General features: G+C 42.7%; 1 protein-coding gene across 1 annotated transcript in view; it reads left to right on the top strand.

Moving 5' to 3' along the window:
* The first annotated feature begins 10,971 nt into the window (after nucleotides 1–10,971).
* The window catches only part of PRDM10 (PR/SET domain 10), a 103,886-nt gene continuing 97,753 nt past the window's right edge, over nucleotides 10,972–17,104 (top strand). The window contains exon 1 of the mRNA XM_047070336.1: nucleotides 10,972–11,048. The gene's annotated coding sequence lies outside the window, so the exon portion shown is untranslated. The remainder of the gene's footprint in view (nucleotides 11,049–17,104) is intronic.

Genomic DNA, 17,104 nt, shown 5'->3' with positions numbered 1-17,104 from the left:
CATGAGTCGGGGAGGGGCAGAGAGAGAGGGACACAGAATCCGAAGCAGGCTCCAGGCTCTGAGCTGTCAGTACAGAGCCTGATGAGGGGCTCAAACCCACAAACCTCAAGATCACGACTTGAGCTGAAATAGATGCTTAATGGACTGGGCCACCCAGGCATCCCACATGCATTGTATTTATAAGGCATCTCCCAAACATGAATTTTCACTTGCTACTGAATGTTTTTCATATTCCTTACATGCATAGGATTTATCTGCAAGTATGACTTCTCTAGTGTCTAATGATGCTTGACTTCTGAATAAAAGCTTTCTCATACCTACTACATTCATGAGATTTCTCTTTTGTATGGATTATTTGATGAATAACCAGGTTTTTCCTTTTGGCTGAAGATTTTCTACATTTATTACATTCATAGAGTTTCTTTCCAGTATGAATATTTTGATCTTTAATGCAGTATTACTTTTAGCCCCCCACATGGGTTACATTCAGGGGTTTCTTTCCAGTACAAATTTTCTCATGCTCTGTGAGGTTTGCTTCACTACTAAAGGCTTTCTCTCTTTACATGCATAGGGTTTTTTTCCAGTACATCTTCTTTGGTGTCTAATGAGTCTTGGCATTTGAAGAGAAGCTTTTCCACATTTATAAGGTTTGTCTTTAGAATGATGAGTATAAAGTTTTTCTATTACAGCTGAAGGCTTTTGCACATTTATCACTTTTATATGATTTCCTCCCTTTATAGATTCTTAAATACAGTGAGGGATGAGCTTCAAGAAAACACTTAAGGTGCGCCTGGGTAGCTCAGCTGATTAAGTGTCCAACTCCGGGGGCGCCTGGGTGGCGCAGTCGGTTAAGCGTCCGACTTCAGCCAGGTCACGATCTCGCGGTCCGTGAGTTCGAGCCCCGCGTCGGGCTCTGTGCTGACGGCTCAGAGCCTGGAGCCTGTTTCCGATTCTGTGTCTCCCTCTCTCTCTGCCCCTCCCCCGTTCATGCTCTGTCTCTCTCTGTCCCAAAAATAAATAAACGTTGAAAAAAAAAAATTAAAAAAAAAAAAGTGTCCAACTCCGGCTCAGGTCATGATCTCATAGTTCGCAGGTTTGAGCCCCACATAGGCCTCTGTGCCTACAGCTTGGAGCCTGGAGCCTGCTTCAGATTCTGTGTCTCCCTCTCTGCCCCTCCTCTGTTCATGCTCTGTCTCTGTCTTTCTCTCAAAAATAAATAAACATTAAAAAAAATTGAAGAAGTAAAGAAAACATTTGAAGAAAGAATACTTGACTATGTTCAGCACATGCATGAATGCACACTTCTTCAGTATGCATTTTCTCATGATCTTTGAGGTATTGCTTCAGGCTAAAGGTTTATTACATTCATGAATTTTTCTCCAGTATGAATTTTTCTTATGTGTAAGGAGATTTGAGTTGGCTGGAGGCTTTCCAATATATCTTATATGCTATAGTTTCTCTTTTGGATTAATTCTCAGGTATCTGTTGATATTGTATTTCTTTTTTTTTTTTAATGTTTTTATTCATTTTTGAGAGAGAGACAGAATGTGAGCGAGGTTGGAGCAGAGAGAGATGGAGACAGAATCCAAAGCAGGCTCCAGGCTCTGAGTGGTCAGCACAGAGCCCGATGCGGGGCTTGAACTCATGAACCGCGAGATCATGTCCTGAGCTGAAGTTGGAAACTTAACTGACTGTGCCATCCTGGCACCCCCAACATTAAATTTTTGAGAGAAGACTTTTCTTACAATGATTACCCTTAAATGAGATTACTGCAAATCAGATGAATCATAACATACTCATTATAATAATTCTTGCTTACACAGCTTCCCTCATATCAAAATCCAAGTTACTACCCCAATTTTTCAAACTGAGTCACATCCATAAAGGTATTTTCTTGAAATAACAGCACTTTTCCATTTGATACATTTTCTGCTTTTTACCTTGACTGTATTTCAGGAAAAAAGATGCCACTTGAGGAAGGGAAGCAAAAATAATATAAAAACAGGGAGGGGACAAAACATAAGAGACTCTTAAATATGGAGAACAGAGGGTTACTGGAGGGGTTATGAAAGTGGGGATGGGCTAAATGGGTAAGGGGCATTGAGGAATCTACTCCTGAAATCATTGTTGCACTATATGCTAACTAATTTGGATGTAAATTAAAAAAATAAAATTAAAATTAATTTAAAAAAAGATGCCACTTGACTTAGTTTTCATAATGCTTCCCTCTCTGCTTATTAAACTACCCAGGCTTCTTCTGGACATTATCTTCTTTCCAATTCTTTCTCAACATGCATGACTCTGGTTGTTTGAACTGAAGATCATGTCTAGTTTTGTGACTTAAGATCTCTAGGAGTCTGGGGCACCTGGCTGGTGCTCTTGATCTCAGGGACTGTGAGTTCAAGCTCCATGTTCGATGTAGAGATTACTTAAATAAATAAAACTTAAAAAAAAAAAAAAAGATCTCCAGCAGTCTGGACCACAAACAAAAGCAAATGCTCTGTAACAGCAAGTTCTTTTGCAGTCATCTATTTTTTTGGAAGATTTTAATTTTTTAAGTAATCTCTACACCTAACGTGGATCTTGAACTCACAACCCTGAGATCAAGAGTTGCACATTCCACTAACTGAGCTAGCTGGCCATCCCTATTTTTTAAGTTGATTTTATTTTTTCTCCATAATAAGTATATTTAATTTTATACAAAAACATTTAAAAATATTTATCTGTTCAGTTCCTTTTCTTTTCAAATCCAAAAAACAAACAAAAACAAACCCAAAACTGTTATCTCATAAATGCTCATAATCCCAGCCATCCACATTTAGTACCTACTCCACTCCAACACACACAACCTTGTACCCATATAGCTTCTTACTCAAGTACCATAAACTAGGTGCTTAAAATTGTAGAAATTTGTGGGGCACCTGGTTGGCTCAGTCAGTGGAACACACAACTCTTGATCTCAGGGTTATGGGTTTCAGCCCCATGTATGGTGTAGAGATTACTTAAAAATAAAATCTTTTTTAAAAAAGTGTATTTATTTATTTTGAGGGAGAAAGGGAGAGAGAACATGCATGAGTGGGGTAGGGGCAGAAAGAGAGGGAGAGAGAGAGAATCTCAAGTAGGCTCTGCACTGTCATCATAGAGCTCGATGTGGGGCTTGAACTCACAAACCATGAGATCATGACCTGATCAAAATCAACAGACGCTTAATGGACTGAGCCACCCAGGTGTCCCTACCAATAAAATCTTTAAAAAAAATAATAAAGGGGCACTTGGGTGGCTCAATCTCTTTTGCCCTTTTAATAAGAACACCAGTCCTGGGGTGCCTGGGTGGCACAGTCGGTTAAGCGTCCGACTTCAGCCAGGTCACGATCTCACGGTCCGTGAGTTCGAGCCCCGCGTCAGGCTCTGGGCTGATGGCTCGGAGCCTGGAGCCTGTTTCCGATTCTGTGTCTCCCTCTCTCTCTGCCCCTCCCCCGTTCATGCTCTGTCTCTCTCTGTCCCAAAAATAAATAAACATTAAAAAAAATTTTTTTTAAATAAAAAAAATAAGAACACCAGTCGTTATGTTTTTTTTTTTTTTATTTTTTTTTAACGTTTATTTATTTTGGAGACAGAGACAGAGCATGAACAGGGGAGGGGCAGAGAGAGAGGGAGACACAGAATATGAAACAGGCTCCAGGCTCTGAGCTGTCAGCACAAAGCCCCACACGGGGCTCGAACCCACCGACCGTGAGATCATGACCTGAGCCGAAGTCGGACGCTTAACTGACGGAGGCACCCAGGCGCCCCACCAGTCGTTATGTTAAGGCTCAACCTATCTAGTACAACATTATCTTAACTATTTATATCTGTAAAGATCCTTTTTCCAAATAACTCAGTCACAAGTTCCAGATATGAACTTTGGAGGACACTGTCTAATGCAGTATAAACATCAAATACCCAGTTGTACGCATAGTCACCCCACACTTGAACCCTTTTAGGTTTCTTTCTGAATGACCCCTATCTAAGTGTGAAGCTCTGAAAATTTCTGACCTGGTCACAAACTCCTTGATTCTTTCTCTGCAGCCCACCCAATTCCAATATCAGTCATCCCCTATCCTCATAGAGCTGACCTGAAGCCAAATGATGGGGCTTCTGGGTTTTTTGTTTTTGTTTGTGTTTTTGACTATTATCATGTTTTATTATTTTGAAATGATAGAAAAGTTGCAAAAATAGCACAGGAATTACCACACACCTATCATGCAGTTTCTCCGTATGTTAACATTTTAACCATATGTACATGGAAATTTTTTTCTTTTTCTGAACTGTTTGAGAATAAATTGCAGATACATTTTTCCTTCATTTGGTGTATATTTCTTAAAAGTAAGAATATACTTTTACCAATCCACAATACAATGCTCAAAATCAAGAAATTCACATTTATACAATATTATTATCTCATCTACAGATTTTATTCCAATGTGACCAGTTGTTCTCTATATGTGAAAAAATGTTTTTCCCGGTCCAGCATCAAAATCCAGGGCATTTAGTTGTTGTGGTTTTTTTTAGTCTCCTTTAGTCTGCAACAGTTTCTCAGGCTTTGTTGTTTGTGACATTAACTTTTTGTTGCTGTTGTTTAAGTAGTCTCTAGAGACACCCAGGTGGCTCAGTCGGTTAGGCATCTGACTCTTGATTTTGGCTCAGGTCATGAACTGACAGTTTGTGAGACAGTGCAGGGATTCTCTGTCTCCCTTTCTCTCCACCCCTCCCCTGCTCACTCTCTCTCTCTCAAACTAAATAAATAAACATTTAAAAATAAATAAATAAATAAATTAATTAATTAATTAATTAAGAAAAAATAAAGTAGGCTCTATGCCCAATGTGGGTCTTGAAATCATGACCCTGAGTAAGCCAGCCAGGTGCCCCATGACATTAACATTGTTTTTAATGACATTAACATTTTAAAAAAAAATTTTTTTTTCAATGTTTATTTATTTTTGGGACAGAGAGAGACAGAGCATGAACGGGGGAGGGGCAGAGAGAGAGGGAGACAGAATCGGAAACAGGCTCCAGGCTCTGAGCCATCAGCCTGATGCGGGGCTCGAACTCACGGACCGCGAGATCGTGACCTGGCTGAAGTCGGACGCTTAACCGACTGCGCCACCCAGGCGCCCCGACATTAACATTTTTAAGGTGAGTACAGGCTAGTTATCTTGTAGGATGTCTCTCAATTTGGGTTTGTTTACTGTTTCCTCACAATTAGGTTCAGGTTATTAATTTTTGGCAGCCTTATTGCAAAAGTGAAGTTGTATTCTTCTCAGTATATCATAGGCAGAGGCACATAGTCCCTAATGTCCTATTCCTGAGGATAATAACTTTGATCACTATGATGGTATCTGCCAATTTTCTCCACTGTAAAGTTATCTTTTCCCCTGTAATTAATAAGTATCTTTTGTGGAGGTATTTCAAGACTGTGTTGACATCAAACCATCAAATTTTCATCTATTGGTTTCAGCATACGCTGAAAATTCTTGTTTGAAAAACTTTAATAATTGTTTCAGTTGCTTGTCAAATGGTAGTGTTCTTTTCCCAGTGTTCCTTTTTCTTTATTCCTTTGCTTTCCTCTATAATGATGAGCTTTCCCTTTTCACTCACTGACTTTGTTGTTAACCTTTATCATCTCCTCACTCTTGTCAGCTCTGTGATGCATTTAAAAAAAGTCTTTTTCAAACAGCAGATACAGCATTTTTGATGTTTTTATTGGCCTAGTTTATCTGCTACACTATGGGCAACAGATGCCAATCATCACCTCCCATTATTTCTTCAGGCAACTCCTACTGTTTCCCAACCCTCCCTTGAAATTGCTATTAAGTTACAAGCTACTTGCACCTCCATCTTCCCAGATCCAAAGGTTATCTGCCTCTATCTTTCTTTAGCTCTCAGCAAAATTAGCTGCAGCTACTACCCCCTTCTCGAGACACTTCCTTCCCACAGCTTCTCAGACATCATCCTCTTCTGTTCTCCTTCTGTTTTACTGGCCTTCACAGTTTCTTTTGTTGGATCTTCTCCTATCCTTCACCTCTAAATTCAGCAGCTCCCAACAGCTTAATCCTGGACCTTCTTGTGTCCAGAGAGTACAGATACTCTCTTCTTCACCTAAGCCTTATTAGATGACCTATCTAATTAGACTTCACGTAACCTTACGTACTTAAATTTTTTAAGTAGACTCTATGCCCAATGTTGGCTTGAACTCATAACCCTGATATCAATAATTGCATGTTCCACTTACTGAGCCAGCCAGGTGCCCCAACCTTATGTATTAAAAAAAATTTTTTTTTAATGTTCTATTTATTTTTGATAGAGAGAGAGTGTGACTGGGATAGGGACAGAGAGAGAGGGCAACAGAAGATCTGAAGCCGGCTCTGTGCTGATAGCAACAAGCCCAATGCGGGGCTCAAACTCACAAACTGTGAGATCATGACCCCAGCTGATGTCAGATGCTCAACCAACTGAGTCACCCAGATGCCCTCAACCTTATGTATTTAAATACAATTTATAGTCTGATGAATCCTGAAATTGTGTCATAGCCCTGATCTCTCCTTGAATTCCAACTGTCAGTACAATATGACCAGTTGGGTTTTAAAATATATACTTCAAATGTAACATGACTACAAGGGAATACTGTATTTTTTGACCATTTCTCTCCCAATCTTCCCAATTTCTGTGAAGCCATCGACATTTACTTGGTCACCCAATTCTCAATTTTTCTTTGTTTTTAAGTCTTTTTCAAGCCATTCTTTTTTTTCTTTTTTAATGTTTATTTTTGAGAGAGGGAGAGTGGAGGGAGGGACAGAGAGAGGGAGACAGAGGATCTGAAGCCAGCTCTGTACTGACAGCAGAAAGCCCAATGTGGGGCTCAAACCCACGAGCCAGGAGATCATGGCCTGATAACCTGAGCCGAAGTCGAGGCTTAATTGATTGAGCCACCCAGGTGCCCCTTTTCAAGTCATTCTTGATCATTCTCTTGTCATCACAGAAACCCCCCTCTGTTCCATTATCTTATCTTCTTGCAAGTTCTGTGGCTTTCCCTCCAAAATATATCTCGTGTCCACAAACGTCTCCCATCTACACTACTTCTACTTCAGTCAAGATCACCAGCATTTCTTAGAGTATACTGCAACAGACCTCTAACTACCCTGTCTCTTACTTCTTGCCTTCTCACCAACAAAGTAAGCTCCCGAGAGCACCAGAATTATCTTTAAAAAATGTTTAAAAGTTATACCCCTCCTGAAAGCCTCCAACTACTTTATTTTTAATGCTTATTTATTCTTGACAGAGAGAGACAGAGCGTGAGCTGGGGAGGGGCAGAGAGTGAGGCAGACACAGAATCCAAAGCAGGTTCCAGGCTCTGAGCTGTCAGCACAGAGCCCCGCGGGGGGCTGGAACTCACAGACCGCAAGATCATGACCTGAGCCCAAGTCAGCCACTCAACCGATGGAGCCACCCAGGAGCCCCTAACCTCCAATTACTTTAAACTGCACATAGAATACAATAACAATGTCAATACCACAGCCTTCAAAGCTTTGTATGATGTACCTGGCTCTTGCTATCTCTCCAAGTTTTCTTGTATCACTGTCCCCCTTGTTTTGGATTCCAGCTACCTCGCTTTCTTACTGTTTTTAGTGTGATAGAGTGAAAGCTCCATAAAGGCAGGGATTTTTGTGTCGAGTTTTTCCTTTTGTTTACAGTGTTGACAAATCCCAAAGCACCTAGGACATTGCCTGGCATATCATAAGCATTCAATGAATACTAATTCAGTGGGGGAATGAATCAATATGTGCACACCATGCCTTTTTTTTTTTTTTTCTTCTTATGTTTTTACGTTTGCCATTTTCTCAGACTGGAATGTTCTCCAAGATCTTAGCAAGGATGGCTTTTGTTTCCTTCCTCCAAGTTTTTATCTAAATTCTAGTTAATTAACATACAGTGTAATATTAGTTTCAGATGTAGGATTTAGTGATTCATCACTTACAACACCCAGTGTTCATCACCACAGGTGCCCTCCTTAATATGCATCACCATTTAGCCCATCCTCCCTCACAACTCCCCTCCAGCAACCCTAAAATCCTCAGTGTTCTTTGCAGTTGAATCTGTTTTATGGTTTGCCTCTCTCTCTTTTATTCCCCTATGTTCATCTGTTACATTTCTTAATTCCACATACGAGTGAAATCATATGGTATTTGTCTTTCTCTGACAAACTTATTTTGCTTAGCATAATACTCTCTAACTCCATCCATGTCATTGCAAATGGCAAGATATTCTTTTTTATGGCTGAGGAATATTCTATTGCATCTCTCTCTCTCTCTCTCTCTCTCTGTATGTATTCCACTTCTTCTGTATCCATTCATCGGTCAATGGACATTTGGGCTCTTTCCATAATTTGGTTATTCTTGATAGTGCTGCTATAAACATTAGGGTGCATGTACCTCTTCAGATCTGTATTTTTGTATCCTTTGGGTTAATGCCTAGTAGCGCAATTGCTGAATTGTAGGGTAGTTCTATTTTTAACTTCTTGAGGAACCTCCTTACTGTTTTCCAGAGTGGGTGCTCAGTTTGCATTCCCACCAGCGGTGTAAGAGGGTTCCCCTTTCTCCACATCCTTGTCAACATCTGTTGTTTCCTGTGTTGTGAATTTTAATGGCTGCCTTCCCCCCTCTGCCCTTCCCCCATTATTCTAGTCTCAGCTCAAACGTTAGTATTTTAGAAAAGACATTTTTGACACTCTATTTAAATTGTCAGCATTTCCCTCTCCTTTGCTTTTTCCTGCTTTAGTTTCTTCACAGCACTTATCATCGCCTGGAATTATCTTGTTAATTTTCTTCTGATGCCTCTACTACATACAGTACATATTCAATAAATACATGCCAAAAGGGGTGAATTTTACTGAGTGTAAATTTAAAATTAAAAATTTATATGAAATGCAGAGTCCTGAGTTTCACTCAAGGCCTTCTGAATAAAAAAATCTCTGGGGTGGTGTCTCCCTGTAATATGTGTGCACTCTAAAGTTTCAGATCATTTCTCCAAGTCTGTGAGGGTAACTGGTGCTTTGCAGTCCAGATGGCCCCATTCCTCATGGCAACTTCCTCTTTTGGATTCCTTGGTGTTATTTCTGGTCAGCAGACCTCAGTTGGGACCATTGTAATCCATTAAGGGGCATGTAATGTCAAATCTCAAAATGGGGAAAGTTTTCTCTAGAGGTCAAGAGATACAAGAGCGGACCTGTCCAGTCTCTGGCATTGTTTGTCTGCTTATAGCACTAAAGGGGAACACTGGAGTGACTCTTTTAACCAATACAATCTTTGTTAAGGCAACTGCTTCCAAGTGTCTGTGCACTGAAGAGTTACTAGCATCCGCCTTATCAGGCCCCAGATTACGCTTTCTTCTCAATTAAATTCAAGTGTTTAAGGATCGCTGAATTCTAAGTCCAGCGTGACCTCCATCTCTGTGGAGGAACAAGACATGGTCTAGTCATGGTCTACCTTACAAGGTAATCAACTGTCTTGAAGCTTGAAAAACACTATGTTCTTCTTTCCACTTTGTTTCCAGTTTTTTTTTTTTCGTTTTTGTTTTTAATAAACGAAACAGTGAGGACATTGCTGAATGAATTTTACAGATTCCCCTCCCCACCAGTGGGTGTTTTCCAGTCTCAAGTCTTTTGCTTAGTTGTGTTTTCTTCCCCTTCTTGGTTAGCCAATTAGTTTAGCAGTTTTGTATGTCTCATCGTCATTAACACCCTCTATTCCTTTGAGTTCCAGCGTGGGAGGTACTTTTACATGTAAATCTGTCTTCAAAACAATGTAGCAAGGTAGACGTATTGGAAGGGAACACTCCCTGAAGGTTCCAAGGTTCAAAGTTTTTTCAAGATTTAGTTGCCATTCTTATTCAGGGTGTGTAACGAGGGCTGGGCGTCTTGCTCCAAAGCTTGGGCTCATTTCTGTGCACTTGGCTGCCCTTTGGGGAGGCAATTTTAAGGGATGGTAGGATGTGGAAGCCTGAGGTTAAGAAATGAGTTGCCGGTTCATCAGTGTTGGATAATATTTCGTGTTTCTGAAAATCATTTCCTTTTTCAGAATGGGAAAGGGTAAAGGAGAGATGCAGTGAGGGGCTCCAGGGTTGGGCAAGGACTGAGCAAAGAAGCAGTCGCGCGGTCAGAGGTGGCGACGCCATCAGCCCCAGGAGGAGCGGCGCTCGGATCGCGCTGCACTCCGGGAGGCTGGAGCCCGAGGCCCAGGAAGGCGCTTGACCACCGGTCGAGGCCCGCGCCGCCTTCGGCGTTGGCGCGTAGCATCCGTACAGCTGAGCCTCCGCAGGCAGGTCGGCTTCAGGTGCAAAACTGTGTGAGGGCGCCAAGCAGGAGCACGCCCGTAAGCCGGCGGCGCGCTCCCCCCGCCACATCCCCTGGTGCCGCTGCTCAGCACACCGAGCATCTCGGGTGCGGGGGACTGGCTCGGCTCCGAAGAGCACTCCAACCCGTCTAATCCGGCCACCGAGGTTGAACGTTTCCCCACCTCCGCGGCCACGGGACCCTCAGGGCCGGCTTGACCCTGAATCCTAAGAGTCGGCTTTTCTGATTGGCTGAGAGTACAAACGCAAGCGAGCGCTGACTGAGACCCGCTCTTTGATTGGGTTTTAAATGAACAGCAGAGCACGAAATAAAGAGGCCTTCAGTCATTGGGCCATTGTGTGAATCTCCTTTTGGCTTTCTCTGCCGCCTGAATAAGCGTCTCAGGATCTTCGTCATGAGTCTTAAATCTGGGCCTGTCAGTTCGCCCCAGCATTACTCGTCTCTAAGCAGGGCATGGGGTTTACGGAGTTCAACCAATCATATGACGTCGAGATCAGGTTGCCAGGCAGATTATGCTAATAAGGCCCCGCCTTTTATGCTGCTCCCACTCTGCGGCGGGAAGAACCACCTGGAGGTGGCGGGGGGGGTTTGATTTCCATCACCCCTAGGGAGAGAGGATCGGGGACCCGCTGATCTTCCAGCTCCCCTCACCCAACGTCGTGTAAGTACCTAAAGGATTAAGGGAACCGGATAAGCCAGCGTCCAGAGTACCCCATCGACTGGGAGGGTGTTTCGTCTTTGCTTAGTCCCACCCAAAATGGCGCCAAGCTCTTTCCGCGTCTCAGAGCCCGGCCGGGGCCAACCGACCGCGGACCCGGGTGGGGGGGGGGAAACTGATGGTGGTGGTGGGGGGGAGAAATCCCGGCGGCACCGCCCGATGGTACAGTCCAGCCGGGGCTGGGACAAGGCACCTCACTCGGGGTGGGGGGTCAAACCATCTGCACCTTCTAAGGGGAAAGGGGCAAAACCCCCTAAAGGAGCCCCTCCTGGCGCTGCGTTCAGCGATGGCTTCGGCGCCTCTTGGCCCCTGCCTTCTCCGCGCGCAGCCTCCCCTCTGCGACCCCCGAGTGGCTCGCACGCTCCGCCGGCCGCGCGCACCTCTCCTCCCCTGCCCGCGTTGGTTGGGCCGGGACGGCAGTTGGGCGCCCTGCGCGCTCCTGCGGCGGCGGTTGGGCCGGCGCTCGGTGTGCGGCGGCCGCTCAGGGTGCGGCGGGCGGTCTCCGCCGGCCCGATACCCGGGGGGCGGCGCGGGGGTGGCGGCGCGGTCCGGGCCTCGGGGCCAAGCGGGCGGTCGGCCCGCGTGATGGAGGGCTCCCGCGGCTGGGGCGCCCTGCTTTGTCTCGTGAGGCCGCGCCACCCACCTGCCATTGATTGCCGGTCCCCCCCAGTCCCACATTTACAAGCTGGCGTCGCCGGGACCCGGGGAGGCCGGGCTTGGAGGGGCGTGGGGATGGCACGTTTGGGTCAGTCTCGGTAAACAGCGTCCCGGGGTGGGCAGGGCGCAGGCCGAGGTCAACCTGCGCCCGGTGTTGCGTGCAAAGGCGTGAGCCCGAGGCCCTTTGCGAGCGGGTTGGTTGTGTGTAGTTCAGCCGATCATCAGCTTTCCTTAAGCATTTCTAAGTCCGCAGCCAGGTGTTAGGTACTCTACCAAGTAAGATGAAAACGCGGCGCTGTTGAATTTTGTGTGCGGGCGTGTTTAGCCTTGTTTGGAGGATTTGTTGGATTTCAATTTTCAAACAGTGTTTGTGTACATTTAAGCACAAGGAGGGCTGCTGGTGGTGCTGTCATCGGGGATTAAATGTGCGACGAGTCCCACCCAGCTCAGCCCTGTGCCTAAGTCTGCGCCATCGTCTGTTCAAATCTTGTCCCCCCAAATTCTTGATCCTCAACAGTACTTACCTTCATTAAAAACCAAAAGAATCACTCGTGACTGTACTGTAGCCTCTTTGCCCGACCCAGTCCTTTGTCATCACTCCGCCTTTTGCAGTAAGCTCTTTGAAGGCAGGAAGGTACACTGTTTTGGGTACTCTTCTCCGCACTCCACACCCACTCCCCCCCACCTCAGTAGTTTGCACCTTCAGGAACCATACTTCTATGTTGCCGTCCAATTCAGAAAACAAAATTGCCTTTGTTGGGGGCAAAGCCCTGTTTCAAGCAGTGTTGATTCAAACTGGTATATTTAGAAAGTTACTTCTACGTTTACTTTTTTCGTGAATTGAGGTGAACTTGACAAATGAGCCGTTTTAAAGCGAACAATTTAGTCGTCGGTCTACATTTTAAAATTTTCGACCAAGACATTTTTCCCACCTTGAGACTCCTTAAGAGGAATCAATTAAGATTGATTTATTCCTTGAGCATTAAACTGCTTTCTGTTTTTCTAAGTGAAGCATTTTTTAGTTTTCTAATGTTTTGCAGCACAAGTATTAATGTGTGCATCTGTATTGTATGCGTGAATATAATCAAGATTCTACTACAGACAAGGCATGGGCCCCGAATGCTTTCTTCTTAGATTACCGTGGTATAAGGGATACCCTGTCAATCCAATATAATCCTGTTGATTGGCACTGCCTCAGATTCCACCTGTCTAAATTTTTCTCCCTAGTTTTAACAATAATACGTGATCATTGTAGAAAATGCAGAAAACCTAGGAACAGTATAAAATAACAACTAAAAGTAAAATGCCAGAGATAATCCCTGCTGCTATTTTTAGTGTGCTCCAAATCTTTTGTGTGTGTGTGTGTGTGTATGAAGCATTTTTACAAACTTGGCATCGCATATGTGGTTTTTGTATCTAGTTTCCGTTGTTTTTAATGTAGATTGGTACCCTGAGGACTTCGCTGATGATTTGCCACTTGCAGTTTTCCCCATTACTTGAAGGGGCATCATGAAATCCTCTGAACTGCCAGAATTACAGCGTTTGATTTCTTTTACTTTTTACAAACGTATCCTGATGGGATGAGTTTCTGTATAACAAGCAGAATTGATCAGAGTTGAGAAATACTGAGCTGTCACTTCGGTTTGCTTAATTTTACCTTTTAAGCACTAGTCAACACATCGTAACTACATACTTTGATTTGGTAAAAGTGATAAACGGTGAAACTCTTGTTTGCAATGTTTGAATGGTTTGGTGAGAGTCTGTTTTAAAATTGAATGCTGATGTACTTTGACCTATTACCACATAAAATACATAATCTCCGACCCTACCTCTTGCCCAGAGAGTGGAGACACACCCTGTCCAGCAATTTGTATGTGTTTTTACAGGCAGAATTTACTGATTATTGTCTAAATTTATCATAAGTACTTCAATAGATTAGCAAATAAGAATTTGATCTGGTCTAGATCTTAAGACCCAGTGAGTTAAGAAAAAGGAAATGGGGGCTCCAGGGTGCCTCAGTCCGATGCGGCTCAGTTCTGGGGTTCCAGCCCTGCCTCAGGCTCTCTGCTGTCAGCTCAGAGCCGGGTTCAGATCCTCTGTCCCCCTCTCTCTCTGCCCCTCCCCCATTTGCTTGCTCGAGCGCACTCTCTCTCTCAAAAATACATAAAACATTAAAAAAAAGAAAAGAAAAAGGAAACGTTTGCTACCACCAAATCTTTGCTGAATGGTACCTCTGGAATTCTCCTTGGGTATTGTGTCGGAGGAGGAGGGTGAGAGGGTAGCTCTGACTTCATTATTTTGGTTCTTCTCTGTTGAAGCCTTCCTCTCCCTCTTCTGGCATTTTACCGTTTACATGATTTGCTTAAATCACTGCTAAATCTAGCCTCTGTCTTTTTTTGTTTTCAAAGCCACATTCCTATTTCAAGATTTATGTGGAACATTCTGAACAGGTGCCTTTCCAGTTTATTGCCTACAGCACCTTCTGTGACATTGATACTTCACTATTAGTACTGAAACATTATTTCCAATTCCCTTATCCAAATCCTTCAGAGGCTTACACATTACCTGTGTAGATTTTAAATTTGTTCAGGTTGTGGAAAGCACCTGGAAGTAGTTTTTTTGTTTGTTTTTATCTTTTGTTTTTGATAACTTTGAAATAGTTTAGAGATTACTTGGTGGGGGTGGTGAGGAAATGGGGAGGGAGGGGAGAAATTATGGATAATTCCAAATCACAATTATAGCAAGACTAGTTATAATGTAGAGGAAACAAATATCATAAAATCAATACTGTACAATACTTTAAGAACCTCCAGTACATTGCTGAAAGGTCATTATCTGCTAAAATGGCCCATTATTGTTTGTTATTCATTTCCTAGTTGAACTCTCATTTATTTCAACATTAGAATATTGGAGCTACATGCTCCTTTTCTTGACCCATATCCTTCACTTTCTGGGTCTGACTCTCTGGTTGTGATCCACAGCCTCTTTCCGGCTGTGATCTTTATACACACACACACACACACACACATATACACACATATATATATTTAATTTATTTTTTTAATGTTTATTTATTTTGGGGAGAGGGAGAGCGAGAATCCCAAGGAGGCTCCACACTGTCAGTGCAGAGCCTGATGTGGGGCTTGAACCCACCAACCGTGAGATTGGGACCTGCTCTAAAATCAAGACTTAGTCTTTCAATCTACTGAGCCACCCAGGTGCTCCATGTTGTGATCTTTAGAAGGGCTGCTCCTGGGGCACTTGGGTGGCTCAGTTGATTCAACGACCGACTCTATTCTAGCTCAGGTCATGATCCCGGGATCGTTGGATACAGCCCAGTGTCAGGCTCCACACTCAGCTTGGGATTCTCTCTCTCTCTCTCTCCCCCCCCTCTTCCTCTGTCCCTCTCCCCACCGTGTACCACCCACCCCTCTAAAAAACAAAATAAATAAATACATTTATTCAAAAAAGAAAAGAGCTATTCCTTAGATCTGTGCCGTCCAACATGGTAGCCAGTAGCCGTATGTGGCTTTGGAGCATTTGAAATTTAGCTTGTGCTGTAAGTGTGAAATACATGCTAGATTTTGAGATTTGGTATGAAAAAAATTCAATTTATAAAATACTATAAAGTTTAGTATTTTTCAAAATTTCTTTTTTTTAGAGAATTCTTTAAGTTTACTTATTTATTTTTGAGAGAGAGAGGGGGACAGAGAGAGAGGGAGAGAGGGAGAGGGGCAGCTAGAGGGGGAGAGAGAGAATACCACACAGGCTCCATGCTGTAAGCATGGAGCCCAACCTGGGGCTCTATCCCACAAACGTGAGATCATGACCTGAGCTGAAACCAAGAGTCAGACACTTAGCTGACTGGGCCACCCAGGTGCCCCTATTTATTTATTTTTAAGTAATGTCTATACCCAGTGTGGGGCTTGAACTCATGACCCGGAGATCAAGAGTCCCATGCTCTTCCAACTGAGCTAGCCAGGTGCTCTTAAAATACTGATTATATGTTGAAATGATAATATGTTGCATATACTAGGTTAAATAAATATATAATTGCAGTTAATTTCACCTGTTTCAACTTTTAAAAGATGTAGCTACTTAGATTTAAAATTATATGTGGCTTGCATATATGGCTTATATTTCTATTGAACTGTGCAGCTTTAGACTTAGTTTGATAGGGGTGGGAGTGTTTCTAAGCAGTAAGCTGTAATAAGTAATTACCTATGTATTAATTAATATGTATTATTACATACACTTAGTACTTAATATGGAGTAAGTAATAAGATAATGTATTATCTTTTCCTTTCTATGGTTTCATCTAATAGATACTGCTAATGTGTACATGTGTCTGATTTTTTTCTTAGTGCTTATGATAGCTCTCTCAGACACATTATTCTTTTGAAGAAAATCTTAAAACCACCTCCAGATAATTGAGTTAACTGTTGAATTAATGTATTCAATTAATCATTTGAACTTAAAATAATAAAATGGAAATCTGTTGAGCACATAATCCATTAAAAAAAAGTTGAGCTAAGCATAATCAGCTGAATTTTCTCAAACTTGGTCTGCTACTTACTCATTGATTTTTATAATGAATCACTTTTGCAAAGATTTAAGAAATATTTCTAGGCAAAACTTGAAATTGAGAAAATCAAGCTCACAGTTCTTTTTCTCCTATGACTTAGGAAAAGCCCATGATAATTTGATTTCAATTGTGGAACATTTTGGACCACCAGCTCATGGGACAATTGTCTTTTTGTTTTGTTTTGTTTGTTGTTTTTTTAAAGTAGGCTTCATGCCCAGCGTGGAGCCCACCATGGGGCTTAAGCTCACGACCCCAAGATCAAGACCTGAGCTGAGATCAAGAGTTGGATGCTTAACCAACTGAGCCACCCAGGTGCCCCTGGGTAACTGTCCTTTTAAACACAAAAGAGTCATAGCCTACAGATAAGATCATATCCCTTTTACACCTATAATTGAAAACATTGAGAGTTTTGCCCCAACTTACCTTTGTAGAGATATTTCCTTTTACTACCCTGTATGGAGGTTTGATATGGTGTAGCATTGAACAGCATGGGCTCTGCGGGGAAAAGAACCTAGATTTATAGACTAGATTCACTTGACTCATCTTGGGTCCATTACATAATATCTGTAAACTTAGTTTATCAAATCATTTGGCTAGTTTCTTAATTACTACTATTTGTTAATTTTTTTAAATGCTTATTTATATTTGAGACAGAGACAGAGAGAGCGCAAGCCAGGGAGGGGCACAGAGAGAGAGAGAGAGAGAGAGAGAGAGAGAGAGAGCATCTGAAGCAGTATCCAGACTCTGAGCTGTCAGC

Source organism: Lynx rufus, unplaced genomic scaffold (assembly GCF_022079265.1).
Source record: "Lynx rufus isolate CCGP_SWC_20201006 ecotype Redwood Valley unplaced genomic scaffold, mLynRuf1.p SCAF_9, whole genome shotgun sequence".
Classification (NCBI taxonomy): domain Eukaryota; kingdom Metazoa; phylum Chordata; class Mammalia; order Carnivora; family Felidae; genus Lynx; species Lynx rufus.
The sequence above is the reverse complement of the archived record's forward strand: the minus strand, read 5'-3'. Positions and strand labels throughout refer to the sequence as shown.